At 50.4% G+C, this 10,225-nt stretch overlaps 1 long non-coding RNA gene across 1 annotated transcript in view; it reads left to right on the top strand.

Annotated features, from left to right (window-relative positions):
- Positions 1 to 9,940, top strand: part of LOC135238268 (uncharacterized) — a 20,929-nt gene extending 10,989 nt beyond the window's left edge. The window contains exons 2-3 of the long non-coding RNA XR_010325085.1: positions 9,194 to 9,313; positions 9,438 to 9,940. This is a non-coding gene — a long non-coding RNA (uncharacterized LOC135238268). The remainder of the gene's footprint in view (positions 1 to 9,193; positions 9,314 to 9,437) is intronic.
- The last annotated feature ends 285 nt before the right edge of the window (positions 9,941 to 10,225 follow it).

Raw genomic sequence — 10,225 nt, 5'->3', positions numbered from 1 at the left:
GTCGCTGTGTAAATTCCTTCCTTGCCGCGACGTTGTTGATGTTTACGCCCCCTTACCGACGCCTCAAACCCGCAGCTGGCTTTAACCGCGGAGTTCCGCAGACACCTGCAGTTCCACCGCGTGATTAAGAGCTCAGCTGGGCGGTGGAAGTGGGCCGACCCCGCAGGTCGACCCCGCAGCCTGCTGCAGACGGCTCCATTAGAGCAGGGGCTCAGGTGCGCAGGTGCACAGGTGAGCAGGTGCACAGGTGCGCAGGCCGGGGACCGCGTACGGTCGCAATGCGCTCTGCGGTCACCAGACCGATGAGGGGAGGGGGCGGGCGAGGGGGGGGGGCACCGTGGGTTCGGACCGGGCCCAGGAAAAAACCCAATTAAGTTTCATGAGTCGCCCCCATTCAGCCCATATATATTTAAAAAGGGCTTTAATGCGGTCAGTGTCAAATGTCCGCTTCATAATGTGGCCCATAAAATGTACGTCAGGTGTACCTGTCACTTCCGCGACTTAGTTAAACATTATGGATGTTCTCGTTTAGCTAATGAAATTCAGGATTTACCCCCCCAGCGCACACGCACACACACACGCACTCGCACACACACCTCGTCCTCTTTTAACACTGTGGAACCTTTCTGCCAGGGTAGCGCTTTCCGGGGAGGGTCTTTGGAGCGACGCAGCCCTGCCCTCGCATTGAGCTGAGCGGCGCTGGACAGAAAGGCCGTTTTGTGAGGCGGGGGGAAACTGAAAGCGACGCGCTGGTTTAGACCAAAGCCGACCGATCTCCATCTCTCGCCTCGGCCAATGGCTGCAGCTCGTCGCTCTGCGCTGCTCCAGCGTCTTATCAAATGATATTCATGTATATTCAAAAACGCAGCAATATAATATTATGTGTAATGAAGTAGCTGCTTTATCCGGGACCACACCTGGAGGAGGGGGGGGCGGGGAGAACGCACCCTTTGAAAATCAAATTTATTTGCTTAGAAAGCGGTTTGGAGTACGTGATTGTAAGCTATCATGTAGCGTGGCGATTAGGATACAGACGAGCAGAAATGTAATTCATTTAAAAGTGGGGCGAGCGGCAGGCGAGCGGCAGGGCCGCTGTGTGCTGGTATCAGAGCAGTGTAAACCCCTCCCCCTGCCGCATTACAATGCAAACAAGGCCGCGTCTCAAACCGCTGATCTGAATAAGCTCAACAAAATTTGGAATCGTGGGGCTCAGTGGCCATTGTGTGGGCAAACTGAGAGAGAAAGAAAGAGAGAAAGCGAGGGAGGGATAGAGAGAGAGAGAGGAAGGTGCCGGTGGAGGAGAGGTAGAAAAGAAAAGAAAGGAAGGCACTTTTGGAAAGGATCGCTTTGCGATAGCGCCCCGAGGACTGGCAGTTAATTTCAATACGGCACCTGCAGCACAATTATTATTATCACCAAATCAGGGAAATAAATTAAAAGAGGCTCCAAAAATAGCCTCCCTCGGCCTTTGAGCGGAGCAGGTACCCCCAGCAGGGAGGCAGCCCCCGACTCTGCCTCATTATTCAGCAGGGCTGGAGACGGTGTGTGTGTGTGTGTGTGTGTGTGTGTGTGTGCGTGTGCGTGTGCGTGTGCGTGTGCGTGTGCGTGTGCGCGTGCGCGAGAGAGAGAGTGTGTGTGGGCGTGTGTGTATACGTTATGTGTATAGGTGTGTGTGTACATAGGTGTGTGTGTGTGAGTGAGTGTTTGTGTGTTTCTGGATGTAGTGTGTGTGTGCGTGCATTTGTGTGTGCGTTTGTACCTGCGTATGTGTGGGTGCGCGTGTGCGCGTGTGTGTGTGTGAGAGAGCGTGTTTGTGCGCGCGCATGTGTTTATATGTTTGTGTATATTATGTGTATATATATATACAGTATGTGTGTGTGCATGTATGTGTATTTATACATGTATATGTATATATGTGTGTGCGTGCGTGTGGGTGGTTTTGGTAAAAGAAGTATTTACACAGAAAACACAGACATGGCAAAGCATGAATTTTTCTTGTACAGAAAGGCGTCACGATTGCGTGGTGAGTCTGGAGCGCAGCCGAACGCGGGCGTTTCACACCAGGGACGGGGAGAGCCGCTCGGGGAACATGAGTGAGTGTTTCCCGGTGCTGGGGGGTGTGTAGGGAGGGGGGCAGGTTATGGTAAAAAGGTTCTGAGTCATGGGGGGTGATGACTAACTCCCCCACCCACCCCTCCCAGCATGTGTTCCATGGGTGTCTAAGCAGCTCAAGACTTGCCCTGTTCAGACAAAGAACTCTTTGCCCTGAGTCAAATTCTGCATGACCTTTGACCTCTGACCCTAAGTGACTCACAGTTTCTATGGGCTGCTGTGACTCTGCTAGTGTCCTCTCAGCCGGAGGGTCAGGTGACCTCACGCTGTAGTGCCCGTATGGGAGAGGAGAGGACTTAAGGAACACACACCGGACACGTTCAGCGCAGGAAACTGAGCTTCACGGTTTAACTGTCCCGTTTTCTCACAGAGACGCAAACACGCACGCACGCACGCACGCACGCACGCACACACACACACGCACATACAAACACTCACACACATACACATACACACACGCACGCACATGCACACACAATCACTCACACAAACAGACATGCATACACACACAACACACACTCACACACATATACACACACATATATAGATATACACAAAGAGCATATGCATATGATAATGGAAGGTGAAAAATCTATTCTATAACTAAAGAGATTTCTTAATCAAATATGTTCCCTGATGACAGGACCTGTCACCTTTCATCTTTCAGACGTTCCTTTCTTTCTCCTGTGGAACGCTGCGTTCGGTGTGCCCCCCCCCCCCCCCCCGCACTGTGCCCCCCCCCGTAAAGAAGCCGGGTGACTCATCTCCTCTGCGGTGATTCATGCAGCTCTGGCCGAATATTTCCCTGGAGAAATTAACAGTGATTTTAATTGCACAGACATCTCCAATTCATTACCGCCCACTCACACAAATTTTCACCCTCTTAGGTGTCAAATGGCACTTAACATCTCTGCCAATCAGGTCCTTTAGAGGAGAGCTGAAGGGGAGCTGAGGCGTTTAACAAGAGGCCGATCACATGTGCTGAGAGCTCTTCTCTGTCTCTCTGCCCCAACCCCCCGTCTTTCCTGTGTGGAGTATGGTCCCCCCCCAACCCAACCCCCCGTCTTTCCTGTGTGGAGTATGGTCCCCCCCCAACCCACACCCCCCGTCTTTCCTGTGTGGAGTATGGTCCCCCCCCAACCCAACCCCCCGTCTTTCCTGTGTGGAGTATGGTCCCTCCCCCAACCCAACCCCCGTCTTTCCTGTGTGGAGTATGGTCCCCCCCAACCCACCAACCCCCGTCTTTCCTGTGTGGAGTATGGTCCCCCCCCCAACCCATCCCCCTACTCAGATTCTTAGAGAAGGAGCTGCAGTGAAAGAGGCAGTGAGGTTCAGCACTGGAGGATTCTGGGATTGCCCCCCCCCCCTCCAGCCTGTGTTGTGCGTTGGGCCTGCTGTGGATTGGCTTTATGATGCTTTATGATGCCGCTTCATTGTCTGAAGGTTCGACTTCATTTCAATGGAAAGACAGAAAGGGCTTAAAGTGTGTTATTAAAGGTCCTCTATCCCCCCTCTACTGGCCCTGTCGGAAAACTGGCCCTGCTTCCCTGGCCTCTGTAGCCTAGCAGTGATGTTTAGCAGGGCTAACTAGCAGTGATGTTTCATAGGGCTAACTAGCAGTGATGTTTAACTGGGCTAACTAGCAGTGATGTTTCATAGGGCTAACTAGCAGTGATGTTTAGCAGGGCTAACTAGCAGTGATGTTTAGCAGGGCTAACTAGCAGTGATGTTTAGCTGGGCTAACTAGCAGTCATGTTTAGCAGGGCTAACTAGCAGTGATGTTTAGCCGGGCTAACTAGCTGGGATGATTAGCCGGGCTAACTAGCACTGATGTTTAGCTGGGCTAACTATCAGTGATTTTTAGCTGTACTAACTAGCAGTGATGTTTAGCTGGGCTAAATAGCAGCGATGTTTAGCTGGGATAACTAGTGGTGATGCTTAGCAGGGCTAGCTAGCAGTGATGTTTAGCAAGGATAAATAACGCGGTAGTGTAGCTGTGCTATTACCCATGGAGGTTTTGTATTTGTTTGATCTCGAGCTACATAATCTCCCAGTTTCTCTCCAGTATAAAAATGAGTCTGCCTGGTAAAAATTAATTTACCCTTAATAGAATTTAAACAAAAGAATAAATGAATATATAAATGAGCGAGCAATTTTAATAATCAAATAAAAGTATATAAATGAGGAAACCGAGACACTGCGCTGACAGATAATTGACAGTGGTAATTGATAGTGCTCCATCGGATGAAAATCATTTCAGGGTTTATGTGTCTGTTTACACCTGTCAGCCGTGCACGCGGCTGTCTCCAGCTTAATTAATTTCAGGTAATGAACTCGAGCCCTTGACCTTGTGCCGCAGTGCTGCTCCCTCTCATTGTCTCCTCGAGCTCATAAAGAGCTGTGTGCTGAAGTCATGCCGGAGAACGTCAGCGTGCGTGAGGCATGCTTTCATTGTCATTAATTATTTATCGGTAACGGATTCAGTTTTGTTGTTCTCCAAAATGCTGGGAGTTACTTTCCGTTTAACGGCTTCGTATTCAGCTTTTGTGTTGCGCTGACACCAGTCTTAAATGGGAACAATAAAAATATCAATTTCACATTGCCTTTGCGCTTGTGGCTATTTATGCATAATTGTGAGGCTACATTTATTACGTTGAAGAATATCCCTGCTGGTGTGGGTGTCCCACGGTTCGCACTCGGAGGATAATTTAAATTTAAAATGCAGCGAAAATCATTCATTTGTGGTACGTTATGGGTTTTTCTTGCATAATTCAAAATTGCACTTTCATTTTAGTTATGAACAGATGAATTTCTTTTACAATCGGTATTTCTTGAACGGAATGCTAGACTGGTGAAACTCCATCAAAAGATATAAGATTTTTAAAATACCACGCGGTACATCTATACAGTGTATCCATGCAGTTTCCCATCTCGTTACCACAGACAACAGCACCCTCTCCGCAGACCTTCTCCGAGGTGTAAATGCAAAACGTTGTGCGACGTTTTGGGGAAAGGATTTCAGATTTGAATGCAGGGCCTCTCTTATCTAACAGGGCTCGACACTAACATGTTTTTGCACTTGTGCTCCTAAGAAGAAAGACTTAGGAGCTGTCTAATCCATCCCTATTAGTACATGCACTCCTAAATAGTTTTTTATGGTTAGCGCACATCACATTTCAGGAGCAAATGCTCCTACAAGGGGAGCTCTGTACAGCCCTGTCTAAAGTAAAAAGCAAATGGACCATATTTTAGTCATATTTCAGAGTGCCTCATTTCCTCTTCAAAGTCTGAGTTTCCTCAGGAAATAATCATTTGTAAATATATGACAAAAATAAGTCACCCCCGAGGTCTGGTAAGGACATAAATCCCCTTAAAAATGGATTTATTGCCAGTGGGACAAAGCAGCAGGGTTTAGTGGGTAGGACTGTGGGGCTGGAGGTTAGGGTTAGTGGGTAGGGTTGTTAGGGTTAGGGTTAGTGGGTAGGGTTGATAGGGTTAGGGTTTGTGGGTAGGGTTGTTAGGGTTAGGGTTAGTGGGTAGGACTGTGGGGCTGGAGGTTAGGGTTAGTGGGTAGGGTTGTTAGGGTTAGGGTTATTGGGTAGGACTGTGGGGCTGGAGGTTAGGGTTAGTGGGTAGGGTTGATAGGGTTAGGGTTAGTGGGTAGGGTTGATAGGGTTAGGGTTTGTTGGGTAGGGTTGATAGGGTTAGGGTTAGTGGGTAGGGTTGTTAGGGTTTGTTGGGTAGGGTTGATAGGGTTAGGGTTAGTGGGTAGAGTTGTTAGGGTTAGGGTTAGTGGGTAGGGTCGTTAGGGTTAGGGTTAGTGGGTAGGACTGTGGGGCTGGAGGTTAGGGTTAGTGGGTAGGGTTGATGGGTTAGGGTTAGTGGGTAGGGTTGATAGGGTTAGGGTTAGTGGGTAGGGTTGTTAGGGTTAGGGTTAGTGGGTAGGATGTGGGGCTGGGGTTAGGGTTAGTGGGTAGGGTTGATAGGGTTAGGGTTAGTGGGTAGGGTTGTTAGGGTTAGGGTTATTGGGTAGGACTGTGGGGCTGGAGGTTAGGGTTAGTGGGTAGGGTTGTTAGGGTTAGGGTTAGTGGGTAGGGTTGTTAGGGTTAGGGTTAGTAGGTAGGGTTGTTAGGGTTAGGGTTAGTGGGTAGGACTGTGGGGCTGGAGGTTAGGGTTAGTGGGTAGGGTTGATAGGGTTAGGGTTAGTGGGTAGGGTTGATAGGGTTAGGGTTAGTGGGTAGGGTTGTTAGGGTTAGGGTTAGTGGGTAGGACTGTGGGGCTGGAGGTTAGGGTTAGTGGGTAGGACTGTGGGGCTGGAGGTTAGGGTTAGTGGGTAGGGCTGTTAGGGTTAGTGGGTAGGGTTGTTAGGGTTAGTGGGTAGGGTTGTTAGGGTTAGGGTTAGTGGGTAGGACTGTGGGGCTGGAGGTTAGGGTTAGTGGGTAGGACTGTGGGGCTGGAGGTTAGGGTTAGTGGGTAGGGTTGATAGGGTTAGGGTTAGTGGGTAGGGTTGATAGGGTTAGGGTTAGTGGGTAGGGTTGATAGGGTTAGGGTTAGTGGGTAGGGTTGTTAGGGTTAGGGTTAGTGGGTAGGATTGATAGGGTTAGGGTTAGTGGGTAGGGTTGATAGGGTTAGGGTTAGTGGGTAGGGTTGATAGGGTTAGGGTTGCTGAAGAGCATGTCTTCGCTCGCTGTTTGTATGACGGTCATCGTGACTGACGTCAGTAATGGAAAAACCAGCCCGAGCCTTTCCTCTGACACGCTTCTCCCTGAGGCTACAGCCAGAGGCCTTAGACAAAGCCCTGAATCTTTCACAGCACTGAAACCCTCCTTCGACAAACCCCTGAATCTTTCACAGCACTGAAACCCTCCTTCGACAAACCCCTGAATCTTTCACAGCACTGAAACCCTCCTTTGACAAACCCCTGAATCTTTCACAGCACTGAAACCCCCTCGACAACCCTGAATCTTTCACAGCACTGAAACCCTCCTTCGACAAACCCCTGAATCTTTCACAGCACTGAAACCCTCCTTCGACAAACCCCTGAATCTTTCATAGCACTGAAACCCTCCTTTGACAAACCCCTGAATCTTTCACAGCACTGAAACCCCCCTTTGACAAACCCCTGAATCTTTCACAGCACTGAAACCCTCCTTTGACAAACCCCTGATCGGAGGGGATTGGTGTTCCCCTGTTTTCCACCTCCACAAAACTGTCAGTCAGATTACTCTCTCAAAATGGATGTGTTAATATCCAACGCACTTGTTGTGTTACTGCTACTGTGTGCCACGTCAGCTGGCTCTTAAAACTCTGAGCACGCGAATCAGCGGGTGTTAAAAACGGCAACCAGGTTACAAGCATGTACGCAGCATGTGTCCCGTCTGCCCCCCTCCCCCCCCCCCCCGCGCCGCACCCCCCCCCACCACCCCTCTCCCCAGCTCCACACACATCCATCTCACACACTCTTCATTTAAGTCACCGATCTGTTTTTATTTACCCGTTACTGTCCCTTTGATTTACAGCAAACAAGACAGACGAGCGGGGGTGGCGGGGGCGGGGTTGCGGGGGCTGGGGGGGCGATTCCGCGCCAGCGCGCTGCCACAGAGGCCTATCCATCACACACCGGGCCCTCGCCCAGACAGCAGTTAGCCCTCGCTAAGCGAGGCCGCCATTCCGGCTCTGTAATGGATGTTGGAATGACAGCGGCGGCTTGTTGACAGCCTGCAGTCTTACGCTGCATTAGCAGCACAGATAACAGGAACAGAGACGCGCAGAAAAGCCCACTGCCACTCATTTATCTGTCTTTGTCTTTGTGCCAGTCAGACGCGTGTGCCAGTCAGACGCGTGTGCTGTGCCAGTCAGACGTGTGTGCTGGACTGAGCGGCAGGAGGGCTGCTGAGCAGAGTACTCCGTACTCCGTTCTCTGTGCTGGGGAGTTGGGGCGGAGCCTGTACCTGTGTCTCCCAGAATCCGAAGAGCAGGTGTTTGAGTGACAGGAAAGGGGGGGGGGGGGCAGGGTGGCCATTTTAGGTATGAGCATCCATGTCCTGGACAAAAGCACCATGAATTACTCTAAAGACGGCAGAAAGGCACTTTGTGTGTTAACTGCGGTTGACCCTCATCAGGCTCGGCTTTTTGAGCTCATTCGTTTGCCTGGTTACAGCACAGACTCGAACAAATCCTGGGCAGTTGGAGGCATAACAACAGCCAATCAAAAGACTTGCTTAGACACTTCAGTGGAAAAAAGCTGGCAGTATTTCTTAGATGCGTGGTGACTGCAAATTTTCTAGAAACCTAGAAAAGTCAAATTTAGCAGAGTGTGCTTGGTGGAAACTGAGGGAGAGTGTAAATATGGGGGGGGGGGGATTTGACTGCTTTTTTGTGTTTTGCGGGTCAGAGCGTTTGCGATGATTGTGATGAGTAATGTGAGAAATTAACTGACCATAATGAGAGGAATTATTCGGGGAAAGAATGTGTTTTACCTGGAGTTTGTTTTTCCATTTCAAATGTAAGCGTCCTCTTTTCCTGGTATTTCTTTTTTTCCCTGTGCTCCCCTCTTTTTCCCTGTGCTCCCCTCTTTTTCCCCGCTCACGAGCGAATATGATGTTCCCCTCTGGCCTGTGAGGCAGTGTGATGGTGGGGCGTCAGGACGCACGTGTGGCTAGCTGGGCTCCGTGTGCTGCACATTAGCAGGCGCTTAAGAGCACAATCCGTGGGCTCTCAAACGCTGTTAGTGCTGCAGCGGCCTGTCATGGACCCGCTCATTTAGCACAGGAGGAAACGGAGCAGTAATTACTGAGGCAGAGAGAATTACTCCTGTTACTCCAGCCTTACTCCTGTTACTCCTGCCTTACTCCTGTTACTCCAGCCTTACTCCTGTTACTCCAGCCTTACTCCTGTTACTCCAGCCTTACTCCTGTTACTCCTGTTACTCCAGCCTTACTCCTGTTACTCCAGCCTTACTCCTGTTACTCCTGTTACTCCAGCCTTACTCCTGTTACTCCAGCCTTACTCCTGTTACTCCTGTTACTCCAGCCTTACTCCTGTTACTCCAGCCTTACTCCTGTTACTCCTGTTACTCCAGCCTTACTCCTGTTATTCCAGTCAAGTGACATGGCGTAGGCATGGAGGCTTGAAGCCGCTCCCAAGTTTGGAGGGGAGAAAATGACACAAGCTGAATCCTGTGGGAGGATGTGAGTTCCAGGTGACATTATTCATTTATGAACACATTATGGACATCCTTCAGCTAATGTGAGGTGATTAAAGTTTATGTTCTAATTAAAATGGTGCATACATAAACAGGTTTTTTTTCTTCCCCCCCCCCCAAGGTCTTTTTGAGGGATGCTCTCTGTTCAGTCCTACTGTCCAGAGAACTGGAGAAGGTTCTAGACTCGACAAGGTCAGGAGTGCGCTCTGAGCTGCAGAGTGAAATGGTGGAGCTGGGAATGTCACATTTTGGGAAGGCAGGGGCCTGGATTAGGGGGGCGTGGACGCTGCGCTTCCCAGGCGAGGGCTGAGGCCTGAGAGCGGAGGCGGCGTTCGTAGCTCCCTGTCTTCCCTGCTGCAGATGAAGCTTCTCTGCTGTTTTTTTTCCAGCGTGATCCATACGCAAGACATCTCAGCCTCACTCGCTTTAATTAGCCAGGAAAGGCTGTGTTTTGTCAGCATCAAGTGGAGTCATTCAAAACCTTAACACTGCCAGAAGGGGGGGAGGCTGGGAGAGCAGGGGGGGGGGTGTTCAGGGCACATCTGAGAGGAGGAGGTGAGCAAAGAAAACAAAATAAGTGAGGTCCAGACTAAACAGTGTCGGGGTCTGGGCCTGGCTGTGGACGTGCTCCCCTCCAGTAATCCCTCGGGGAGACTGTGCCGCAGGAGGTCACTGGGCTCCGGGGACGTAAATAAGAGCCAGCTGTGGCCTGCTGCTGCAGAGGATATCTGCGGCTCGGGACGCTCCCCGCGCGTTCCCGAAACACAGCGTTGGGGGGCAGCGGTACTCCCATCCCATTACAGGCCGTGGGCTGTGCTTTAACGGCTAATATCATACGTACTTTAGGGAAAAACACAGTGAAGTTACAACATTAGTTTATTTTTGCAGAAGTTTGAACGGGCCAAGGGA

Source organism: Anguilla rostrata, chromosome 13, assembly GCF_018555375.3.
Source record: "Anguilla rostrata isolate EN2019 chromosome 13, ASM1855537v3, whole genome shotgun sequence".
In the NCBI taxonomy this organism is placed as follows: Eukaryota; Metazoa; Chordata; class Actinopteri; order Anguilliformes; family Anguillidae; genus Anguilla; species Anguilla rostrata.
The sequence above is the reverse complement of the archived record's forward strand: the minus strand, read 5'-3'. Positions and strand labels throughout refer to the sequence as shown.